General features: G+C 40.8%; 1 protein-coding gene across 1 annotated transcript in view; it reads right to left on the bottom strand.

The window, feature by feature from the left end:
* CNTNAP2 (contactin associated protein-like 2) overlaps nucleotides 1-23,003 on the bottom strand; it is a 1,403,431-nt gene that overhangs the window by 405,478 nt on the left and 974,950 nt on the right. The gene's annotated exons all lie outside the window — the stretch shown is intronic.

The following is a 23,003-nucleotide window of genomic DNA, read 5'->3' as shown; positions in this document are numbered from 1 at the left end:
TTTAAACAGCTTAATAAATTTTAGTTTGTGATCTGTTTCCTCAAAGTTTACTCTTCATTATTCATAAGGAGGGACTGGAAAACTGAGTTATGTGACAGTAGTGCCATGAGTGATAGAAACCTTTTCAGATACAGAATAAAGAATGACTAATAGTGAACAATCAATGATTAATGATAAACAGAGAAGAGCTAACAAAGCATTTATTGCATGAATTTTCCAGCAAGAATATAACATGCTAAAATTACTAAACATTTGAGATCGGTGAATTTTTTCACAAATAACCTGTGGTTAACTAAGTAATTAAAAATAAAACAGTCAGAGCCCAGTGCTGATACTCATAAAATATTCAGAAATTATTTTTAATGTGTGAGCTATAAAACCTAATTAATTTCACACTAGTCACATCTACATGTGATGCTACGTCACCATAGCAATGTGCTATAGTGATGTAGCATCAATGGGCAAAACCCATGATGCTGCAGCTATGTTGCTGTAGTGATGTGCTTCCTCATTATAGCATGCTGCTATGGCGGTGTAGCAGCTAAAAATAACTGCGTGCAGCCGGCACGGCATACTATGGGCTGTTACTGTGCTGTCATTTAGTACTTCCAAAAGGAAAGACTAAATAATGGTGCAGTAACAAGAGTGCTGTATGGCCACATGTAGATGTGTCCACTATTGCAGAAATGTGTCCACTGGTGCTTGAAGTATTATGTTCAGCAAAGCTATAGTACTTTCATGAGCCAGATTGCCATTTTTGTTCTCTTCTAGGTAATAAAAGGGTGAGTAAAAATATTAATAATTTAATAAAAGATCAATATAATTTAACAGATCTTTCTAATATATTAACAGGCTGTTATCAATGCTTTTTTTTTCCAGTTCAACACAAACATTTAATACCAGTCTTTGCACCAGAATACAAAGAAAACATCATGAAATTCCCAGCTGCATATTTATGGCAGAATTTTGGGATTGGAAATGTAAATCTTATCAGATGAAAGAGATAATTAATACTTCCCTGTGGGAAGAATAGGAAGTGCCAAAAACAGTGAGTCAAAATAAAAGTTGCATTGCAAAGAATATTTTAGAAGATGAGAAAAGAGATCCTCAAATATATTTACCCACTCAACAGTCCACTTTAAAAGTGCACTTGTCCTCTGAAAAGTGCCTATTTAATAACGGTATGTTCTTACTCATCGGAACTAATCCTTCACTGTGCTCAGTTATATCAGTTGACTTGAGTGACAAAGTTTCTATTGCTTTTATTCCTTTGAGTTCTGGAAAACCGGCATCAGAACAGGAGAGTGAGTTATATTTTCCGCCTTTCTCATGTATCTACTTATTAAATTTACACCTATTGAAATCTAATACATACATGTAATTTTAATCAGCGACACCAGTGCCATCCCAGAGAAGGCAACAGGTTTGCACAAGCGTCACAGGTGGCACAAACAGAAAACAACAGCGTTGTCAAGGAGAGCAGAATTTAGTCTGCAGGACTGATTTCAGGTGATGACGTGCGAGAAGGTACAACTGTTGCTTGACCTTCTTATCTCAGTTTGCAAGTAGGACTATTAAAAATCTCAAAGAAATGCATAACATTGAGTACACTTGATAAAGAATTACTGAGGCTGCATACAGACATTCATGGAGGCTAGGGAGTGGTTAGATTGTGTTAAATTACCCACCCTATCTAAGGTAATTTGGGAAGGGGTTCTGGTGGGGCGGGACAGGGGAGTTGGGAGGGCAAGCACGCTCTGGGGGGAACCAGGGAGTCCATGGAGGGGTTGAGTGGCAGGAGTCTGCAGGGAGAATCAGAGGGACAGGCAGGGTCTGGGGAAGTGGGGGTATTGCTGGGGTCTGGGAGTGTTTGGCAGGATCAGGAGGGTTTGGAAGGGGGGGCTCTCTCCCCCACCTCCTGGGACCAGGGGCTATTTTAAGCACCCTGGCCCACCCCCATTCCTTTACAAACAACCCCCCATGGCAATCTACTCACCATCCCTCCTGCCCCTCCTCCCACCCTGACTGACTTCCTCAGTTCTCGGCATTGGTAAATGCTGATATAAATGGCACTGGGAGTGGCTTGTGGGATGGGGGTGGTGGTCATGGACTGGGGGAGCCTGGCTAATCTGTGGATATGGGTGGGGGTAGGTGGGGGTTGTTCATCTGAGGGTGAGAGGGAGGGACTGGGGGGCTAAAAATCACTTGGTGCCAGGAAGGGCATAGGAAAAACAGCTCTGGGGCTGGGGCCAGCAACGGGCTTTCCTTGCCCTGGGGCTGAGCTGAAAACTGTAAAGAAATTGAGTTAGATAAGACTCACTGGACCTGAGCTAAGATAAAGTACCTCAGAAGTACATTTAAGTTAAATTTTTAGACCAATCTAAACTTCCTGAACTTCTGTATAGTTTGTATGTAGATCCACCTAACTAGTGTAAGATCTGCACCTTGGTGAATGAAATTAGATTGGGTGGAAATTTTAATGTGATCTAACCTTCCCAAATGTTTGTACACAGCCTGAGAAACAGACAACATGGAACTTCATGACACCTGCTTAAAAACAGCTTTTTATAGCAGAACTACACTTCAAGTGAAAAGTTATACTTTTGTCTGATGAGGTCAAATATTATGTGCTACAAAAGAATTACAAACTTCACTTCAAGACATAGCAATGCAACTTCACATCCACTCGGTTAAGGAGCCTCAACATCTCCAATCAGCATTTCTTCTCCACATGAAACACTCTTAAGTAAGTAGTTTGGACTAACATTTGGTTCTTTGCACTAACTGCTCCAAAGTGGGCAGGGTGTTACTACTCTTGTTCCTCTGTTGTTATGAATAAGCTAGAATCTCTATTGAAACTATGGTTACCTGGTTATATATCACCAAATGACTCTGCCTTACAGACAAGTACATTTTAAATCATGCAATATTCTTTAAATACAGGTTCCAGGAAGATTTCTTAATGATTTTTTAAGGACTACCTTAAGCACAACATTCAGTAATCTGCAAAGACTGCAAAACCAATAGTGCACATTAAAGGAAAACTACTACATTCATTTCCAACACTTTGATTGGGTAGCTGCTGCTCACACAGACAGACCTCCTTGGACCCATCAGGGAATGCCATGCTTGCAATGACTGCAGAATCAGGAATCTTGTGTCCGAGGAGAGGCAGATGAATAAACAACATAATTTTACTGAATTTCTTCAATCTCAGTGGAACAAACAATGCTAGCCCTGCAAATTTCTTAATATGGCCTTCAAGTATGATTGAAGTGAGAGGTGTTTCCATGAAAGCTTGTATAGAATAGAAATAATTTAATTAAATCAGAGAAGCAAGTCAGTCCACTGGTTTGCCATTTGCAAGTTAAACACTGGCTTCTGGAAGTTGCTGTAGTCTATAAAGAGTTTCAGGTTTCCCTTGCTTTATGTAGGTTCTGTATGTGCAAATTCGCTTTTATGCAATGACCCTTTTTCATACCAAAAATTCATTATATGGGATGTAAATTCACTCTTATGCGACCAGTGTGGAGGAAACCTGCAGTCAGCTGCTTTGTGTGGTGCATTGTGGGAGTGATGTGCACCAAAATATAGTCTCCTGTGTAGATCTCTGCTCTTTGCTCATTGTCTGTGAAACATGTTTCTATAGTCACCATCCCCATAATGGCTTCTAAGTGTCCCACAAGCTTATCTCCTAACCCTCTCCCTGGTCCATCACAGGTGCAGCTGGTGAGCTCAGACTTGTGGGGTGGGTGGAACATCACACAGGAGCTGGAAGGTTGTGGGGGAAGAGTTTGCAGTTGGCTGGGAGCGGGAGAGGTTTGCAGCCAGCTGGGTGGCCAGGAGCAGGGAGGCTGCAAATTCCTTCAGCTCCCGGCCATCTGTAAACCCCCTGATCCCCACACTCCCACGTGGTGCTCCACCCACCCCCCCAGTCTGGGTTCACCAGCTGTGCCTGGTACATCAATGTAGCCTTCACCACCCTCTCTTCACGCCAACAAAACATTCACCACCACCCTGTGCTTGTGTATACTGGTTGCTGTTGGTGAGTACCAAAATTGTCTTGTAAAAATGGGTCTGGGGGTCAATACAGTTGAGGTCTTGGAACATATCGCTATTTGTTACGTTGTCAAGTGGGTTCCCTTTATGCAAATTTGACTTATGCACTGTTTTCCAGGAACAAATGTACAGCATAAAGGGAGGGAAACCTGTATTGGCAAACATTACAGAGTACATATACAGCGTGAATTTCCCATTCACCAACTCTATTGTTACAAGGAATGCTTCCTAACAGCATGTTTTTTTGTAAATGGCTGTAGCATCTATCAGGCAAGAGTTACCAGTTTCACACCTACCATTCTTAACTATTAAACAGCTAATTGTATCCCTCATAATATATTTAAAATAATAAAAACTCAGAGGTCCAAATCTGAGTTAATATCTCAAAGACTCCCACCCTGAATTAAATATAAAAAAAAATAAGATGAGTGGACGGGTATAAAACTATAATTTATCTATCCATCCAGCTATCTGTATGTAGGCTAAGAAAGCCAACAGCAAATGCTACTTAGGAAACCTCATTCTTAGGCAAGCCTTTACATTCACAGAAGACTGAGAGAAGCTTCATTCTTACATGCTTAGAATCTATCCCAAACAGACATGCTAATGGCGGCTTTGGTCCTGTGGTATTAATTAGCTCAGCAAGAGTTCCTGTTCTAGTGTCTCTTTGGCTCTGTGCAGTTTAGATGCCTCATGGGACTTCAGACAAGGATTATGAATAATTTTCATATTTCAAATATTGTTTTTGTAGTGAGCATCTCCAAAATGAACCACCAAACCTCCTGAGAAAGCATGTGAAGGAACTAGTTGTTAGTGGAGAGAAATTTGGAGTATGTAGACAAAGCTGCATTGGGAGATAGCATGTTGCCAATTAAAGAAGACTGTCTGGGAAGTTAACCACCACCTATTATTCTCTTGTACTTGTCCATATAAAATGCAAACAATTGAATATGTACAAACAAAACAACTCCCCAGCCAGGGGAATGTGCAGGAGAAATTTCAAGCAGAAAGGATTTGTTTTGAAGAAGCTGGACTAGTGTATGCTGCCAAATCAAGATTACACAATTGTCACAAATTTATGACCTAGCTCAGCCAGGTGCCAACTTCCTTATCTTCCACTGGCTTCAACAAGGTCAATAAAAGATTAGGAGTCTGCTCAGGATCTTGCAAGAACTATGCAGTGGCTAGAAAAGTTTACTATTAAAACGACAGTGAAGTTCATACATACAAAGAGAGTGGAACATACGTGTGTTCACATAGATACATCAACTTTGTATTATTCTTAGAATAGAGATAATGAAGTTTATTCCATTTGCTACTTTTGGTATAAAGTTGAAGTAACTTTTAGAGTTACCTGGAGGATAGTAGTTTCATAACACTATGATTTCTGAGATCCCCAAATTTATCTTCATTTTCTTTTGGAGCTTGATAAATTTTGTTTTAACAGAATTGTTGGGGATGGGTGCTGTATGGTCATGGCCTGTGCCTGCCTGATGTCTTGCCTGAGTGGGCCATTGGGAAACCTGCTAGTGCTGTCACCACCAACTCCTGATGTTACTCACTTGCCCACCACATCTTGATGTATGCTTTTGCTATTGAGAGTTGGATGTGGGTTAGTGACACTTCTGCTAGTTCCTCCTGGAGGGCCTTCTTCATGGGGCTCTGCTTCCCCTTACACCCAACTCCTACCAAATCACAGCTGATACCCAATGGTTTTAGGTATGTATAACCTTTTAGCAGCCAGCCATTGAATGCTGAGTTACTGAAAGAGTACCTAGGAGTTCACCCATAGATATTCAGGTATTCTAAGGCACTTTTTAATTTAATAACTCATTGGGTTATATGTCTCTCAATTCAGATATGTCCTAGTCCAGTCCATGAGATGGGAAACTTATGTCATTTCAGACTGGGATCTCTTGTTCAGCTCGTCTCTGCTGATCCCCTTTAGGACAGCATTAAAATATACACAGTCCCACAATAGAGTGGAAGGTCATTGCCTTACAGGTCTTGGAGCAACCAAAATCTTTTCCCAAGGAGTCCCTTAAGGCTGCATCCACAAATCTGAAAAAGGAACAGAAACAAATAAAAAGAAAAATTCCACGGACAGGCGAATTGCTTGATTCTTGCCCGGATCTTTCTGCCCAGGGTTAAGACAGCTGGTTTCTCCAACCACTTTCACAGAAGCTGCACAAAAAGACCACAGTCCCCAATGCATGGAACTAAGAAACAATAGGCCCGCCACTCACAGATCCTTCAGCACTGGTTCCATCCCTTTAAATGTCTCTGGGCTGTCCTGGAATGATGCCTTGTCTCTGTGCTTCCTTGGACTCACTTGTGGTCCTCTAACCACTCTGGCATGCCTGCCTCCCTCATCTGCTGCTAAGTACAGGATGCTGACTTCAGGGAGAACTTCCAGCTGCTTCTTCACCTATCTGACATGCTTCCCCCCGGCTGTCCCTCCCAAGGCCAGAAGTACTGCTTGTTGTGCTCCCTCCACCAATCCAAAGCCAGCACACACTGTGAAAACATGGCAGCATGCTCCCCACTCTGGTGGGGCTTCCCTCTGCTCCCAATAGGGTAAGTAATGCTTGTTCCAATTTCTTGGGGCCCTTCTTCTGTCCCAATCTCTTCCTCTCACACGCATATTTTTCTGAAATTTGTTTTGGAAAAAAGTGTCCTCATTAAAAGACCATATATTGTACTGTATTGGTACAATACAGCTGAACAGCTGATAGATCTAGTTGCTGGAGAACTCATCTTGCCTAGGAGAAGTTTTGAATGGTCTTTGAGGGTAATACCTGAGATGTATTTAGTCACCCAGGCAAACTGCTTACAATTGCTTATAAATATCTGCCCCAGGATCTTAAGGGGGGTATCTCTAAGTGGAGAAAGCCTGCATGGGTCTTAGCATGGAACCATGGGACCTGGGGAATTCCCAGCAACCCGTACCTTCATGCTGGGGCCTGTGCCAGATCCTATGCTGAGGTATGCTTCATGGGGTGGTACAGGTCAGCACAGGTCCTGGCAAGGAGGTGCAGGGTATCATGATACACGGGGAATTCCTGGCACCCTGTGCCTCCATGCCAGGATCCATGTTGCCCTGTGTCTCTTTGCAAAGCATGAGGTGGCATAGCGCCCAGTGTGGCTCCCAGTTTGGGTTCACAGGGTTCTGAGAATTCCCCAAGTCCCATGCTGCTCCATGTCTCCTTGCTGGGACCCATGCCAACCTATGCTTTACATGGAAGCTTGGTTCAGTGTGGGTACCAATATGGAGGCACAGGCAGCCATGGATTCCCTGGGTCCCATGGCAATGGTAACTTGTGCCTCTGTGCCACCCTGTGCTGGGACACACAGTGCTATATGAGGTGCAGGTCAGCTTGGGACCCAGCATGGGACCAATCAAGGTGGCATAGGACAGTGAAGTGAGGAGCAGGGAATCCCCAGGCAAGGGGAACATGTTGCCCATTGTTCTGTATTCGGCCACTGCCTGATGTAGGAGAATAGTTGACGTGTTTTTGACCATAAAGTGGATCAGCTGCAGTAAGACACATTCTACTGCAGCTGATCTGCTTAATTTTGTGACATGTTTTTACCTTATCTTATACCTCCTTTGTCATTTATTCATTTTAGGTGAAATGGCCAAGTCAACATGGGCCAATGAAGTCAAAACCAGAGTGCAAGAAAATTAAAAGAAAAATTTAAAAAAACAAGATTTTTAATGCAATATGTTTACTCATCAAATAAATAGCATATCGACAACTCATTTCATTTCTAATCTTTGATGCTTAGTTACCTAAACCAATTGCATCAGAGTAAATTTAACAATGCTTCAGATAATAAGTTCTAGTAACTTTGAATTCTGTATTCATTAAAAGCATTACAAAAAATTTGGAAAAAAGTCTTAGTGGCACTAGGAACAGCAGGCAGATAAATTAATATTCTCCCTTAAACTTGTGAAGATTTTGTTTAAATTAGTCCTGAGACACCATATCAAAGGAGTCGAGGGAAATTAGGTTGAAGCTTAGATCTACGAGAATTAGTGCCCCAGCTGTACCTGCCATTAATGCCTATGCTTACTTTTATATCTAGTGACATGATTTGAGTCAACTGTTTTGGCCTTCAGCAGGCAAGACTTCTAAGGAAGTCATTAGTGCTGTGCAATTTGTCTTTAAATACTTACCTCAATAATTGCAAAGTATACTTATAGAATAGCCACAAAATTTTTTTTGACATCAGTACAGGTCCAGTACATAAAAATTTTGGTATTAGAAAAGAAAAAAACTAATTACCATTTATGCCTCTTTTGGTTCCACTCTCTGATTATTTATGAATACAGAACAAAGGTTTGGTTATTGGAATGTTTACTTCATAAATATAGTGGCTACATTTTAATAGGAAGCTTTTATAAAGATGAGCAAAAAGGAAAAAAGTGGGAAAGAAAGATTAGTGGAACATAAAAATAGATATCTTTCTGACGAAAGGAAACAGCTTGGAAGAACAGTTTGGTGTATATATTCTCCTGCTGTAGGTGGGTGAATAAGTCAGGCCTACCTCAATGGATGGCAGACTTCTTGGTCAGAAAGACAGGGATGCAGAATATTTTAAAATCCCCTCCCTCCCCTTTTTTTAATGCTTCCCACTCCTAAAAATAAACATTTCTCTCTTTTTTCTTTTTTGATCTCAAGAAGTCTGTTTAATCATGCTAACGCTGCATCAGTGGTTACAAATACATGAAAGGAAAGAACCTCACATACCCAAACTCAGACTAGCCACATAAGAATCAGGGTTAAGGCTAAAAACAGACATCACATATGAGGTGGTTCTGATTCTAGTCAAAACTTGGAGCCCCATAGCCCTTCACACATGTAGCTTGTCTCTATAATGAAGGACAATTAACTTGAATTAGTTATGATTGTCCCAGGAGAAAGTGTTATCTCAGATACTTCACAGGTATTGAGTGGGACAATGGTCTTGTAGGTTTGTATAATCTCAAAATAAAAGGTTTTGTCCTTGGAGAAATCCAAGGTCTGTTTTTACTGTAAGAGAACTGTGGCATTCCACCCTGAGATATATACCAGTACAAGGCCTAACACCTTAACTGAGGCTCATCCTGAAGGGTCTCATGGTAAGAGAACTGTGAAAAGAGTGAAGGGGATAAACCAGCTGCTGCAAGGCAGGCCCATCTGGGCACTTGCCCACTTGCAGCAGAGTGCACTACTGCTGGGAGCATGGAGGGGGCCAAGCATAGAGGTTGTCTAGGGGCAGGAAGGCAACAATAGTGGTGGCAATCCCCAGAGGAGCAGTTTCAGGCACCACTGGAGTAGCTGGGTAGGCATAGGGTGCCAGACAGGGAAGGAGAGCATATACCTCCTCACACAGTGGGATCTTGTGGCACATATCCATTGCTTTCATAGCATACTAGTGTACCAAGGCACACAATTTGGGAATCACTGTTCTAGAGGTCTAATACTTTGTCCTGGAGTCAACAAGCAAGCAAAACCAATAAGGCCTGCTTTGGGGAAGGAGACACCTGCAAAATAAGAAGGTGCTGAGGAAAGGGTTGGCAGTGAGCGTGACAGAAGGCCATCTCATGGCCAGTCCCAAAGTTGGCCAGCCCACCTGTCTAAAGCAGTTCCCCCATCTGTCTTGTGTGCCATGTCTTTGATGCAACCAAAAAGATGTTTATAGGCAGGAGGCTGCCTATTTAATGCCCTGATGCCAAAGGCACAATGCATGGTTCCGTACCATCCCTACACCATGTCCCGTGCCTTGCATATGGCATCACTACGTGGCTCTGGCCCCACACTGGGCCCCACTATATTCCAGACTGAACATTCAGACCCTAACCTGGATCCCTCCTACACAGTTCTCTTACAGTAAAAACAGACCTTGGATTTCTCCAAGGACAAAACCTTTTATTTTGAGATTTGCCCTCATACTGGGCTGTAAACCCCTGTAGACCCATTTCCCTCTTGGCAGTGGCCCCCTCTGGGACTTGTGATCTAACAGACCCTAGCCTCACCTCTAGGCCAGTTGGGACTGCAAGCCTCTAGCTCTGGCCATCCCTTGCAGTCGGCATTCTGGCCCTTTGACCGTCCTGGTCCTGGCCCCAGCATTGACCAGTCAAAGTTTTATGGGTAGGTTCTTAGCAGCTAGCTCTCTCTCTTACACAGGTCTACCTTCTGAGCTCGTGGACCACATAATTCCTCTGGACCCTCCTCGGCCCACTGTTCTGCCCTCACTGGGTTCACTCTCTCTCTGCCCCTTACAAGGCCTCTATTCCAGCTGCCCTATGCACAGTCCTTCAGGCTCCCCATGGACCCTACTTTACATGGCCTTTGGCTTTTACCATGCCCCCTCACTGGGACTTCTGGGCCTTAAGCCCTGTGAGCCTCAGGCCCCACTCTGTGGGCCTTGGCCCTGTGCTTTTCTGCTAGGGTGTGCTCCCCTAGCCTCTCCCCTCCACAGGGCCACCCACAAGGCAGTGGGGGTTGAGGCTTTCTGGCACCCCATACTTGCATTTTACTAGGGAGGCACAGGTGTGGCATCCTGGAGACTGCCCTGCTGCAGGCAGCCCTACCACACCATCCAACCCCATCAGGGTGTCATTTCAGGTCATGCCCCTGGACCAGGAACTTCCTCCATCCCCACAGTTCCTGCCCTGATCTCCAGGTGTTCCAGGAACAGCAGTACTCTGGCCAGGAGATGTTGACTCTTCAGCTCCCTAGTTGTAATTGCCCTGCTCTGCTCTCAGGGCCTGTCTTATACCCTGACTGCCTAGCCCTACACAAATCAGGCAGTCTCCTGGGTGCCATGTGACTCTCCTGATTGGGTCTGCTCCCACCTGCAGATTGATCTGAAGCCTGCTCAAGCCCTTAAAGTGGCAGGCAGCAAAGGTGCCCTGCCACAGTGAGGCATTTGGAAACGCTATTCCCTCTGTGTAAGAACACCAGTAAACAGGACAGAAACAGCAGCTTGAATTAGTACTTCGCAATTTTTCAGTTAAGATGGAAATGTGAGAGATACCTTTGGATCATCAAGGATGCTCTTCTAATATTTTATTAAATAATTATACCAAAGTGGTACTTAAAGGCACCTATACACATGCCAGATATCTGCTTCGAATGACCTTTAGTTAAAAAGTGCCCCTGCCACAGTTCTGACATGTGAGACAATGAATACACGCGACTCTGCAGGCACTTTAATTAGAGTGGCTCTCAGAGCCATTTTAATTGAAGTGTAAACCCCTCCTCCCCCACAATCTCAGAGTATGTGTAAAGACACCCTAAGACTTCAATCAAGATTAAAGCCCCAGTATGGTAGATACTGTATAACCAACTTTTTTTCACCAAACTAATGTCCTGACCATATTTCATCTCAGAGAATTATGCCTTTGAAACCAGAACTGGAAAAGTTTATTTAACTCCCTTCCATAAGCTTCCAGTTACATTGTTTTGAACTGCTATACTGATGTGACATTTCTTACCAAAGGGGGATACATTTTGGTGCTGGATGAAGTGACTTATAAACCACTTTAGGATCGGCTGAGATGATAGCTGTGAGATTAATATACCATCTTCATTTTTCATGTTCACAATGTCTCATAGTCCTTCCAAAACTTTAAGTTGGAACCTATTCATGTATATCACTTAAAATAAGAAAGGTACTGAACAAACATACTTGTGCCATTATGATCATGTATGAGGGGTGATCAAAAAATTCTAAGACAGCCTTTATTTTAAAGAATAGTGTACAAACAACATTTTAATGAGCTGTCCCCTTCAAAGTATCTCCCCCAAATGATATGCACTTGTCCCAATGTTCCTGCCACTTTCGGAAGCAATGCTGGAAGTCTTCAACTGTGAGTTTTTTGAGTTCCACTTTCACATTCTTATGGATGGTTGGAATGTTATCAAATCTCCTTCCTTTCAGCTTCATTTTGATTTTTGGGAACAGAAAAAAATCACATGGGGCAAGATCAGGTGAATATGGAGGGTGTGGTATCACAGGAATGGTTTTTGTCAGCCAAAAATTCTTGAATGGAGATAGCAGTGTGTGAAGGAGTATTGTCATGGTGCAGAAACCATCGACCATTTTCACACAGGTCGTGGTGGTTTCTTCTAACTTTATCCCTCAATGGAATCAAAACCTCTTTATATAAAGCCTAATTGATTGTTTGACCACTCGGTACAAATTCCTGATGAACAATACCCTGAACATCAAGTCTTAGAACTTTTTGATCAAACCACGTACAATAGTATTTCATAATATATTTCAAGACAGAGATTTATCCCAAAATAAGCAAAAAAACAAACCGTTCATACTTTACTTTCAGTGGTACTGAGGCCAGGCAAAATAATGGCTATTCAACTCTTTCCTTTTGTACAATTTCTCATCCAGTTTGACCACAAAAGGAGACACAGACTTCGCCTATACATGCTTGTTAAAATGCATTTTGTAGGTTACTTGTGTATTCAGTCTTTAGTCAGGCTTTTCAGAGATAATGTATTAAAAGGGTAGATCAAAGATATTGTGTATTAGCAAAACAAATCAGTATTTTACTTTACTCTGCATAGCAAATTGAGTTCTTCAGGGACAGAAACAGAGCAGTGTCATAACTTGGAGAGGGGGAGGGAGACTTGCATTATAGGAGTTCACACACATCAGCCAAGATTTAGTAGTTATCTTTCATTTGCAGACTACATTTGTTGTTGTGCATAAAGAATTTGTACCTTCTGCATATTCATTGAATCTCGTGCATTAAATGTTGTTTTAACACGAGTCTAGTCTAACTTTACTGATAAAATCGTGATTACTAGCTCTCATTATTGTCTAATGTGTCTGTCTAATTACTTATTATATAGACTAACAAATTACTACAAATGTACTAACTAGCACTCTTGGATATGCTTTTGGTGAGAAGTCTGTTTATACTATGTGTAGTGGTAGCAGTCTTCTGGGTGCCCTTGAAAAATTACGGTTTAAACTGACGTTCTCATTAAGTGCTTTCAATGGAGAAACACTGCATTTATGTAGTACAGCTCAGAGATTCTGCATATGCACATGTGCACCCACACATAGGGCATAAACTTTTTTTCAATGCAGATTTCAATTCTTAGGGCTGGCAGTGCTGAGTAATCAATTTAGCTTCCATAAATATGACAGAAGTGACAGAAACATAGTCAAGAGATTTTTACAGTACTGGGGACATTCATACCTAGCTGAGCTTAATGTTCTTACTACTAGCATGACTCCAAGAGCAAAGCTAGTAAGGAGGAAAGTCCCTTGAGGGGAAAATAGCTCTCTTTCTCATCTCTCAGAATGTCCTGAAATGTGTATGATAAACATAGCTATGGACGCCAAGAAACCTAGGTCAGTGAATCTTCTCAGTGGCCTTTTGTAACAAATTTCCTATGAACTCAACTTCTTCACCTTTGGGTGGGCAGCTAGGGTAGAAATGGATAACTTATATCATCCCATGCTACTGTCAGTGAATCTGCCCCCTTTTTTATTTTTAAATATCATAATTCTTTTCAATCATATTGTTAAGAAAGCGATATGAACAGGATATAACAAAAAATCTAAGGGATTTAGGGGTATAGGTTGTAGCTGTGTTGGTCTAAGGACATAGGCAGACAAAGTTCTTTGGGTAAATCCAATATCTTTTATTAGACCAACTAGAATAGTTGGAAAAATTCTTTGCAAGCTTTTGGGAACAAACACCCTTTTGTCAGGCTGAAGAAGCATCTGCAGTTGGTCTGTGCTCTTCCAGACCAGCTGCAGATGCTTCCTTAACCTGATAAAGGGTGTTTGTTCCCAAAAGCTTGCAAAAAAGAATTTTTCCAACTATTTTAGTTGGTCTAATCTAAGATATCAGATTTACCCAAATAACTTTTCCTGTCAAAAGGATTTAAGAACACAAAATCATAGATCAGAGAAAAGTAGAGCTGGAAGGAATCTCCAAAGGTCATCCAGGCCAACCCCTTGCTGAAAGTAGGACCATTGTTGTCTAAACCATCCCAGCCAAGTGTTTGTCTAATCTGTTTTTATAAAACTTCAAGGAGATTTCACAACCTCTCTGGGTAGTCTGTTCCAATGTTTAACTGCCCTTATAATGAGAAAATTCTTCCTAATACCTCACCTAAATTCCCCTTGCTTCTGTTTAAGTCTGCTGCTCCCTACATTTCTATGCTACTACCAAAGGGTTTCTGGAAAATGAAGAAGGAATGCATTTTTTCATCCTGATTTTGAGATGCAAAAAGGTGAGGTACAGAATGGTAGCACAGAACTTCGGTGATGCCTTTTGCTATTGAACTGTCATGATTTCTACTTAATATATTACAGAAGATTTAATTGAACCAGGGTACTGACTTTTGATAGGAAAAGACTAGTTTTAAAATCTGAATCCTAGCTGAGGGTTAGGACATGTTGAGATCTGGGCTCATCACTTAAAAACTAGGCAAAATTTATCAACACAAAAATACATTTTATAGTGAATTTATTTTCCCTTTTCTTACACATGTTGTTTGGTTTCCCTGCTATTTTTACAGTTTGGTATTTGGCCATGCATTTGTCCGCTACTGGAGAAAGCTACTAGGTCATATTGCAGTTTTCTTTCTTTTTTTTCCAGTTCTGCATAAACCAACATTTTGAATAGTGTTTGAATAGTCACAAGTTTTTTATTCTTTACCAGTTGGAGAATGCTGAACCTTTTCTATTCCACCTATGGAGAACCCTTTTTGACACCAAGTGACCATAAAAAGCATACCTGACTCAGCACAGCATGGTATATCCATCTTATTTTCCTATCTTAGATGATGCACTGTTCCTGGAAACTGTACTCACAAAGTTATAAGCTGATATGGATTTTCTGGGTTCAGAGAGATTGAGGGGATCCTTCTTCTGCATCAGCCACAGGAATCAGTAAGGGAAAAGTACAGATCCATCTCCTCTGCCCATTTCCCCATGGTCTCTTATTACATTTTTTCTTTCCATGCTACTGTCAGTGATTTTTTTAACTTCCCTTCCTTTACTTTATCCATCTGTTTCTTTCCATCCTGAGGATTTAATTTCCTTACATTCTCCTTTTTCTACTCCTTATCACAGCCCTCATCCTTTTCTCATATAGCACCCTTATTTACTGAGTACCAAATACATGGCTGTCGTATTCTCGTACATTCTGTTTCTCTCCTGACATGTTTGAATGGCACTAAGCCAGATTAAATACTTGATCTTATGCTGAAGGCATGCTTCCTTCTCAGACTCCAGTTTCAGGAAGAGAAGAAATCTCTAAAACATTCTGCAACATTATTTACTCCTCATAGTTAGTGCCAAGAGATTTCTGTTGCTACCCAATTTGGGATTATATGTCTAGAGTTCATTCACACTGCTCTCAATTTACATAGAAGACCACATTACAGTCATTTTCAACAATAAGAAATAAAACTCTTAATAACATTGTTTATTATGCACTTAAGTTGGCTGATTTCCAAAGGGGATGTCCAGCAGCTCCTACTGAATTTATTGGTTGCTCAGAACTATTGGGCCACTTATAAGTGACCTGAAATAAATTTAAGAAACTAAATTCAGGCACCTTTTTTTTAAAAAAAAGCTTTGACCATTAGGCTCTGAACAGGATTGATGTCAGCTCTACTGAGGTACACCTCTCAAGCTAAGAGGATGACCTCATCAGCTGTTCAGCACTCTTACTAATTTCAAAAGTGACTTGCAGATGCCCAGCATCTCACTGGATGAGGCCAACCTACAAACAATGATATCATTTCTATAATGGTATACTAAAGAAAAAATAAAGGTAATTCGAAGGCCAGTTTTTGAACATCATAGATCTGAAAAATGAAACGCAAAAACCAAATCTACTTAATGACATTTAAAAGTATATTATAAAACAACAAAATGTCATTAAGAAGAAAAAAAATGTTTGCAACAGAGCAGCTGGAACCTATTTTCCTCGGCACATTTTTCTACTGATCCGCCTCTTTGATTTTGGATAGTAATCTCAGTTAGCAAGCTGAGAAAGGCAATTTTCCAAAATTGACATTTTGCTCCTTGGCAAACTTTCACTTTGCTTCAGGGTTCGTCATGTTGTTCTGTTTCTGATGAGCTGTCCATCCTGTCCTGTCTTAGAAGACTTTCTTTTAAATTAAAAAAAAAAATCTTTGTTTATGAATCACTGCTTCTATCCTACCACCTGTGAGCAAAGTCTCTTGGATACAATGAAAACCATACACATGGGCCCTGCCTGGAAAATCTGCTTTTTGCGGGGGAGGAGTGGTTGTTTGTTTTTGAAAGCAATAAAATATGACATAATCTAAAAAAGCCATGCTATCTTTGTCAACACAGACATTTCATGTGATGATTTCACATTAAAATGAGATATTTTTGATGACTCAAAGGGATGGTCCTTTGTTTGTATTATTATCAAACAAGTTTCAACTTTAGCTGCATAATGAATTAATTTCAGGGTTAATGCAGCTAGCAAAACAGGTTGTAATTCACAGGTGTAATGTCAGCAGGCCTTTGATATTCATGGCATTTGTATCACACCTGTGAATTCTGAGGATCTGCTAATTAGAGCAAGTAATATATAACAATCAGCTGTCAGTCTCCAGAGTTGTTGAAAGTCTGTAACAAGATCTTACAATTTTTTTTGTATAGTTGGCAATGGTATCTAGATTTTTTAATTAATAAAACCACTGGAATCTGAAAACCAGAGGGCGTTTTGTTTTGTTTTGCTTGTTAAAAGGAAGCTGCTGCAGTACGAAGTGTTCAAACAGATCAATTGCCAGCCGGATCTAAACTAACTGATAATGCATAACTACAGGATGGAAGAACTATACAAACACTGAACTGGCTTCTGCTTTCAGTTATACTGGTGTAAATCAGAGTTAACTGCATCAATGAAGTTGCATTGGTTTAAATGAAGAGTAGATCAAAGAGCCCAGGTTTGTAAATCCTAAGAAAACCACCTACAGAGATATGAAAGGGATGATTAGGCATTTTACTTTAAATGATCATATAAATATTATCTGCCTTCTCATACTAAACGAATTCTCATGTAAATGCCCAGCTTAACAACATGGTGATTCCAGTAGGTGTCATGCAATTGATTAGTAGTGTATTGACATTCATTCAAAGGAACAAATGGATCCTCACTAAAAAGAAGAACTTATGTCATCTAAAGCCTCCATTGATCAAAGATGACTGTTGGGCTAGATCTTAGACAAAAGCAGTGCAGTGCTGCACAGAGCTGATGAACTAAGATGGGTACCAAAAGCTATACAGCTATGTTAGTGCAGAGCGGTATGTGGGTTAATTTACTCTTATTTGCAACAAACTCAGGAATTTCTTTACTGCACTGCATTGTACAAAACAGATGCACCTTATGGAAATTAGAGATAATAAATACTTATTCAGGTTTTCTGGTTTATTTCTGCCAGTGCAGAATTGCTTAGTACAGTATATTCTCAAGTCATCTGTCCTGTTTTAATTTAAAAGAAGCAAGTTATTTCTTGTGGGTTATTTCAGAACCTTAAGACTCTAATACATTAGATAAAAACCAGTAGTCTGAAGCTCACTCAAGACAAGACAGAGATAATAGTGGTAAGCTGAAAGAAGCAACCAGAAGATGTAACAAAGATTACATCTTTGTCTTTAATTGAGGGCTTGTTTGTACCTGCCATTTGTTATTAGAATTTGCAGTCTCTGCATGTTCTTGAAACCACAGCTGCTAGGTGATCATATAACAGCTGTTTCTAGGATTTTTTTCCTAAATACTATCTCCATCTGGCTAGATATTCTGACTAGCTCTTCGAGATGCTGAATTTGTTAATCTAACATATACGCCATTGTCCCCTAAACATGTGTTTACCATGGTGAGATCTAGATCAATAAAATCTTAAAATTAACCTGTACACTGATGCTGGCATTGAATGTAGTACCCCCATTTACTACACAGTAGGCACATCTACATGGCTAGGGACGGACATTACACATAAACTGGTTTAAGTGATCAGAAACTGGTTTAAACCTGTAACAGAACAGATGTTCAGTGCATATAAACCAGTTTGAAAATGACTGAAACTGGTTTGAGATCAACCAGTTGAATGTAGTATCAGATTTGGCTCAAACCAGTTTATACAGTGTCTGTCCCAGATCCCTTGCTGGTTGAAGATAAACCAGACTCACCCAGCATTCCAGCAAGTTCTCTGGCCTGGGTAGGGCTCTCTGCTCTACAGCAGGGCTGGCCCCTCCCCTCTGCTCCCTGACTGAGGCTCCAGCACAGACTGCAAGCTGTTCCCCCATCCCTCTCACCACTCCCTGCTAAGCAGGAATTCCCTTTTCCTCTCTGCCTTACTGAGGAGGTATCTGTGTATTAGCTAGCAGGCCACATGTTGGTTATGGTCCTTGCTGAATCAACAGGTAGAATCAACAGGAAGCTGGTAATGTCCCTCTGTTGTTTTCTTAATGGAGTGATAAACACTGAGGGGGTGATAAACACTGTTATCAATTCCCTGCTGGGCTAATCAGAGTGTCCTGCCAGGGTCTGGCCATGCCCACTCTCAGCTCAGTACTGTGGGAGGGACAGGAGGGCTGGTCTAGTGCCCCCAGCTTCTAGCCTGAGCCACTGCAGGCACATGTGCCTGCATTTCTGGGATTTCTGTCTGGTTCCAAAACTGATTTAGCCTAGCCAGCTTAACCTAGCCTTTGAAGATAGAATCATATCAGGCTCAGACTTTTTGAATGTCTGTCCCTAGGCCATGAGATGCTTTACTCAAGACTAGAGCAAATTACTGCACAATAAGTGTCACCATCTTCACGTGCAGACCCTTAGTGTGCAGTAATTTGCTTTAATCCTGAGTAAATTTTCTACCTGTAAATACAAATAGAAAATGTACTCGTGCTTAGTTACTGTGAAGCACAGCACGGGTAGATGGCCAACTGGGAGCAAACTTTCTCCCAGTCAGCCGCAGTACAAGATCTGCAGTCATTCATGCGTTCAGCAGAGAAGCTGTAACTAGCTTTCAGGGACATAATAAACCTTATTAATTATTAATACCATTAATGAAAGGAAAGCAATATAACTGGGATACAACTTTATTATATGACTATTTGGAGTCCTTGATCCTACCCAACTACTCCCAGCCAGTTCTTTCCAACTGAGATGGTAACATTCCTAGAAGCTTCTTAAAGACCCAGTATTCTTACAGCTTCACTAACTGGTGTTAACACTTATGGAAGTCAGCTTGTAAATAATTGACCTGTAAGTCCTTAATTGTTTGGAACCCACATATATAAAGACAGATCTTGGCTTTGCTCCATATTGACTTCCTGTCCTTTGGGCAGGGGGCTGGACTCAATCTTCCGAGGTCCCTTCCAGTCCTAATGTCTTTGAAATCTATGAAATCTATATTGCCACAATTGCAATAAGTGCAATATATTCTGTAAAAAACAATATATGAATCCCTCACTAATCAGAGATCTTGCTATAGCACCTCTACTTTTGATCCTTTTGCTAAAAGTTGGAGAGAGAGCACTTTGGGCATAGAGTCCATCAAGTGTGGATTAGTGGATTACTCAGGAAGCCTCAGGTAAATTCTTAAATTGAGCATTGGAAAGACTCAGCAGGCTCTGAATCAAGCCCCTTTCCCCTTACTTGCAATATGACAGCAAACGAGTCATTTAACCTCTCTCTCTCTCTCTCTCTCTCTCTCTCTTACCATGTCTTTTGAAGTGGTAAAAAGGATGAGGCTTTATCATCTTCCAAAAGTACAAGGATGTCTTCATTTGAAATGCACTACATACAGTAAATGTATATTTATTTAATTAAAAGTATGTTTTCTAGGATAAAGTCGCCGGAAAAATGCGTATTTTTTGTGAGAAGCCCAAGGGGACTGTCTGGCTGTATTTTGTAGCAAGCAAGGAATTTATACCCGGATACACCGACAGTATACTTCAGCTACTTTGCAGCATTCCAGTAGTCCAAAGAGACCATAAAGCCAGTTTAAATAGCCTAGTAAGCCATGTTCATGACTGTTCTGTGTTACTAGAATGGCACAAAGCCACTGGAATGTACCAATGAGCCTGGCCTATAATGGAGGATATTTAAGATACTAGACAAACATAAACATTACATAGTCATACCTGAAGCTATATAACACTATACATTCTGAAAAGACAACCTATCTGTATATTCTGTTATGAAAGGGGAAAAGAAAAAAAGAAAGAAAGAAAAATGGAGCTCATTCCATGAAAATAATCTGAGTAACAGGAAGGGACTGTTTTGGTTTCATTTTTTATTTTTGCATAAGGAAAGAAAACCTCAGCTGTTATAAAGCCATGCCCAGTCTTCAATGGGTATGTCAGAGCATGTCTATCTCAGACACCAGGAACTTACTATTATTTCTCAAACTGGGTCTGCTTGGCATTGACTATTATTTACATGGCTTTCACAAGCATATATCACGCTGTCTTGAAAATACAGATACTTGAAGGATAAAGATTTTTCTGAAACCTATTTTAAAAAACAAGCTCAAAGGACTTCATTGTCCTTTGGACAGGAGCTAAAAAACTATTTTATGCTTTTACTGTTATGATGGATTTATTATATATCATGAAACACTATCTTATAAATGGAAGAACAAGAAAGCTGCTTAAATTAATGATTCATTTCACTGTCATTTGAAACACATAAATAAATTAATGTTCCTATAAATCATGGCAAACTCAACCACTGTGTGAATTGTTTAAATATTTCTGGGCCAATTTCACTGCCCCTCCCAATTACACAAGGACAAATTAGGACTAACACGTCCATTTAACTGATGTAAATACATTTTTCTGAATTACTGCAAAGCTACTGAAGAAATGGTATTATGTTATTTCATAGGAAGTCTGAAACCTAGCATTTTCAAGGGACTGCATCAAATAAGGACACTTAACAGACAACTCTTTTATTGTATGGTGTGTTTAGATTGAAGAGGAAAATATACTTTTCACTCCAGGGACAAGTAGTATCCTTCCACACACTCATGGAGCCTCCAACGACTGTAACAGAAGTTATAAAACTATGTCTAAAGAAAGAATGTGTCCTATAAAATCGATTTTCTACTCCTTCCCCCCACCCCTTTATCTAGATTTGATAGCAGGAAAGTGAATAGAGATTAACCCCCTAAGCTCAGCTCTCCTGGCTGATAGTATTGTGTGGGAGCACAAACTTTCTTATGTGGCAGTTGGAGTCATTGCAGACCTTCTCAGGAATTTGGTCAACAAAGAAAGGCCATGCAACTTTGCTTTGGCCTCTAGCAAACTGCATGCCAATCCAAAAGAAGCACATCTCTGAAGAAAACAGTAGGAATTGCCCGTGAAATAAGCAGAGGATATGAGAGGAGAATTAATGGCCTTGCCCCATGAACTCATGACCAACCTAACAAGTCTCATGATTTCATAGATGATTTGTTTTAAGCCTCCCTATGTTATAATCCTAAATTAATTCTAAGGTTTAGGGTTGTGGGTGACAGAAAAGATAAATTAACTTTTATTCTCAAAATAAGCTAACTACGAGAAAACAGGTGCTTAGAAATCCATACATTTTAGCATATTACTGGATAAGACAAATCTTTTGCTTAATTGTACCTGTTATGCTGCTGTGTGAGGAAGCGGATGTATTCCATAGCTACATTCTGATTGATTCTGAAGCACAATGTATAAACTGTTCAAAAATATTATTGTTGTTCTTATTTTCTAATGATCAGAAATAAAAGTAACATTTGGTTTACTACAGGAGTTTGGCGTTCTCTGACATGGATCATTACATTGGACCATTAATTGATATAGGTTATGTTGTTGAAAATGGCTTTTGCATAAGGATTTTTCAAAAGGTTTTTAAGATTTTGTTTAATCTGGTTTTCCCAATGGACACTATTTCTATCAATCAACAAGTAATATCACATGATGGAAAGTGTCACACCACGTTCATTGCTTCGCATTCAGAGGGCAAGCTATCCGGAGCGGGGGAAAGCATCTTGGGTGCTTGCCAGCAAAGGGAGCTAGATTGCTGCTGGCAGGGACTGTCACCCGCCTTTTTAACTGTGCTGAGAAAGAGAAGTCAGCTGGGCTCCTCTTGGGTGAAGGACCTGCTCCCCCAATTCTTGTGCAGATCTGGGGAGACCATGCAAAGGACAGGGGGTTGTGGGGGGAGCAGTAGGAGCAACAGAGCTTGAACTAACTCTACAAGGATCTTATATATATAATAGGCTAATCCTGCTCACAGGTTTCTGAACATATTCCCTCCCTCATCTCTCCCTGTGTCAGACAAGTAAAGCATGCCACTTGAGTGTTTCTTTACACCTTGTCTTTCACGAACAGGTGCTAATGGCTTCCTAAAGAAGCAGCCTGGCAGCCTGGTTGAAGGGAGAAGGGCCAGTAAGTCATCATGACATTTACTACTGCACCCTGGGGCAGCAGAGTTAAACATGAGTCACAGAAAGTCTCCTGACAGGCAGAGGATGGGGACGGAGACAGTGGTTTACTATAGGATGCTGGAGGACCTAGCAAAACACCAATCACCCTGTGTGTGACATGCTATACATTCAAATTAAAGCTTCATAGAAACCAGCAACAAAAACGTTCTATATTTTTCAAGCAACAGCTTTACGACATGTTGGTCATTTTTATTGTGTGATAATGACCCTGCACATGTAGCATGTCTGACCAGTTAACCGCAAAATAGATGGAGCATGTCAGGGACCTCATATACAGTACTTTCTGACCTATGGTGTGCTGGTGACCATTTACTTCAGTTTACTATAAAGACAGAGTACCAACCCTCTGTGTCACTGGCTCATGCCTAACTATTTTGCTTATTCAGAGAAAAGTAGTGGGCAAAAATATTTTCAGTGGCTTACCTGGCAGGATAGACAAAGCAA

The sequence above is a fragment of the Crocodylus porosus genome, unplaced genomic scaffold, assembly GCF_001723895.1.
Source record: "Crocodylus porosus isolate Cpor-Errol unplaced genomic scaffold, CroPor_comp1, whole genome shotgun sequence".
NCBI classification, from domain to species: Eukaryota; Metazoa; Chordata; order Crocodylia; family Crocodylidae; genus Crocodylus; species Crocodylus porosus.
This window is presented reverse-complemented; position numbering and strand designations above follow the sequence as displayed.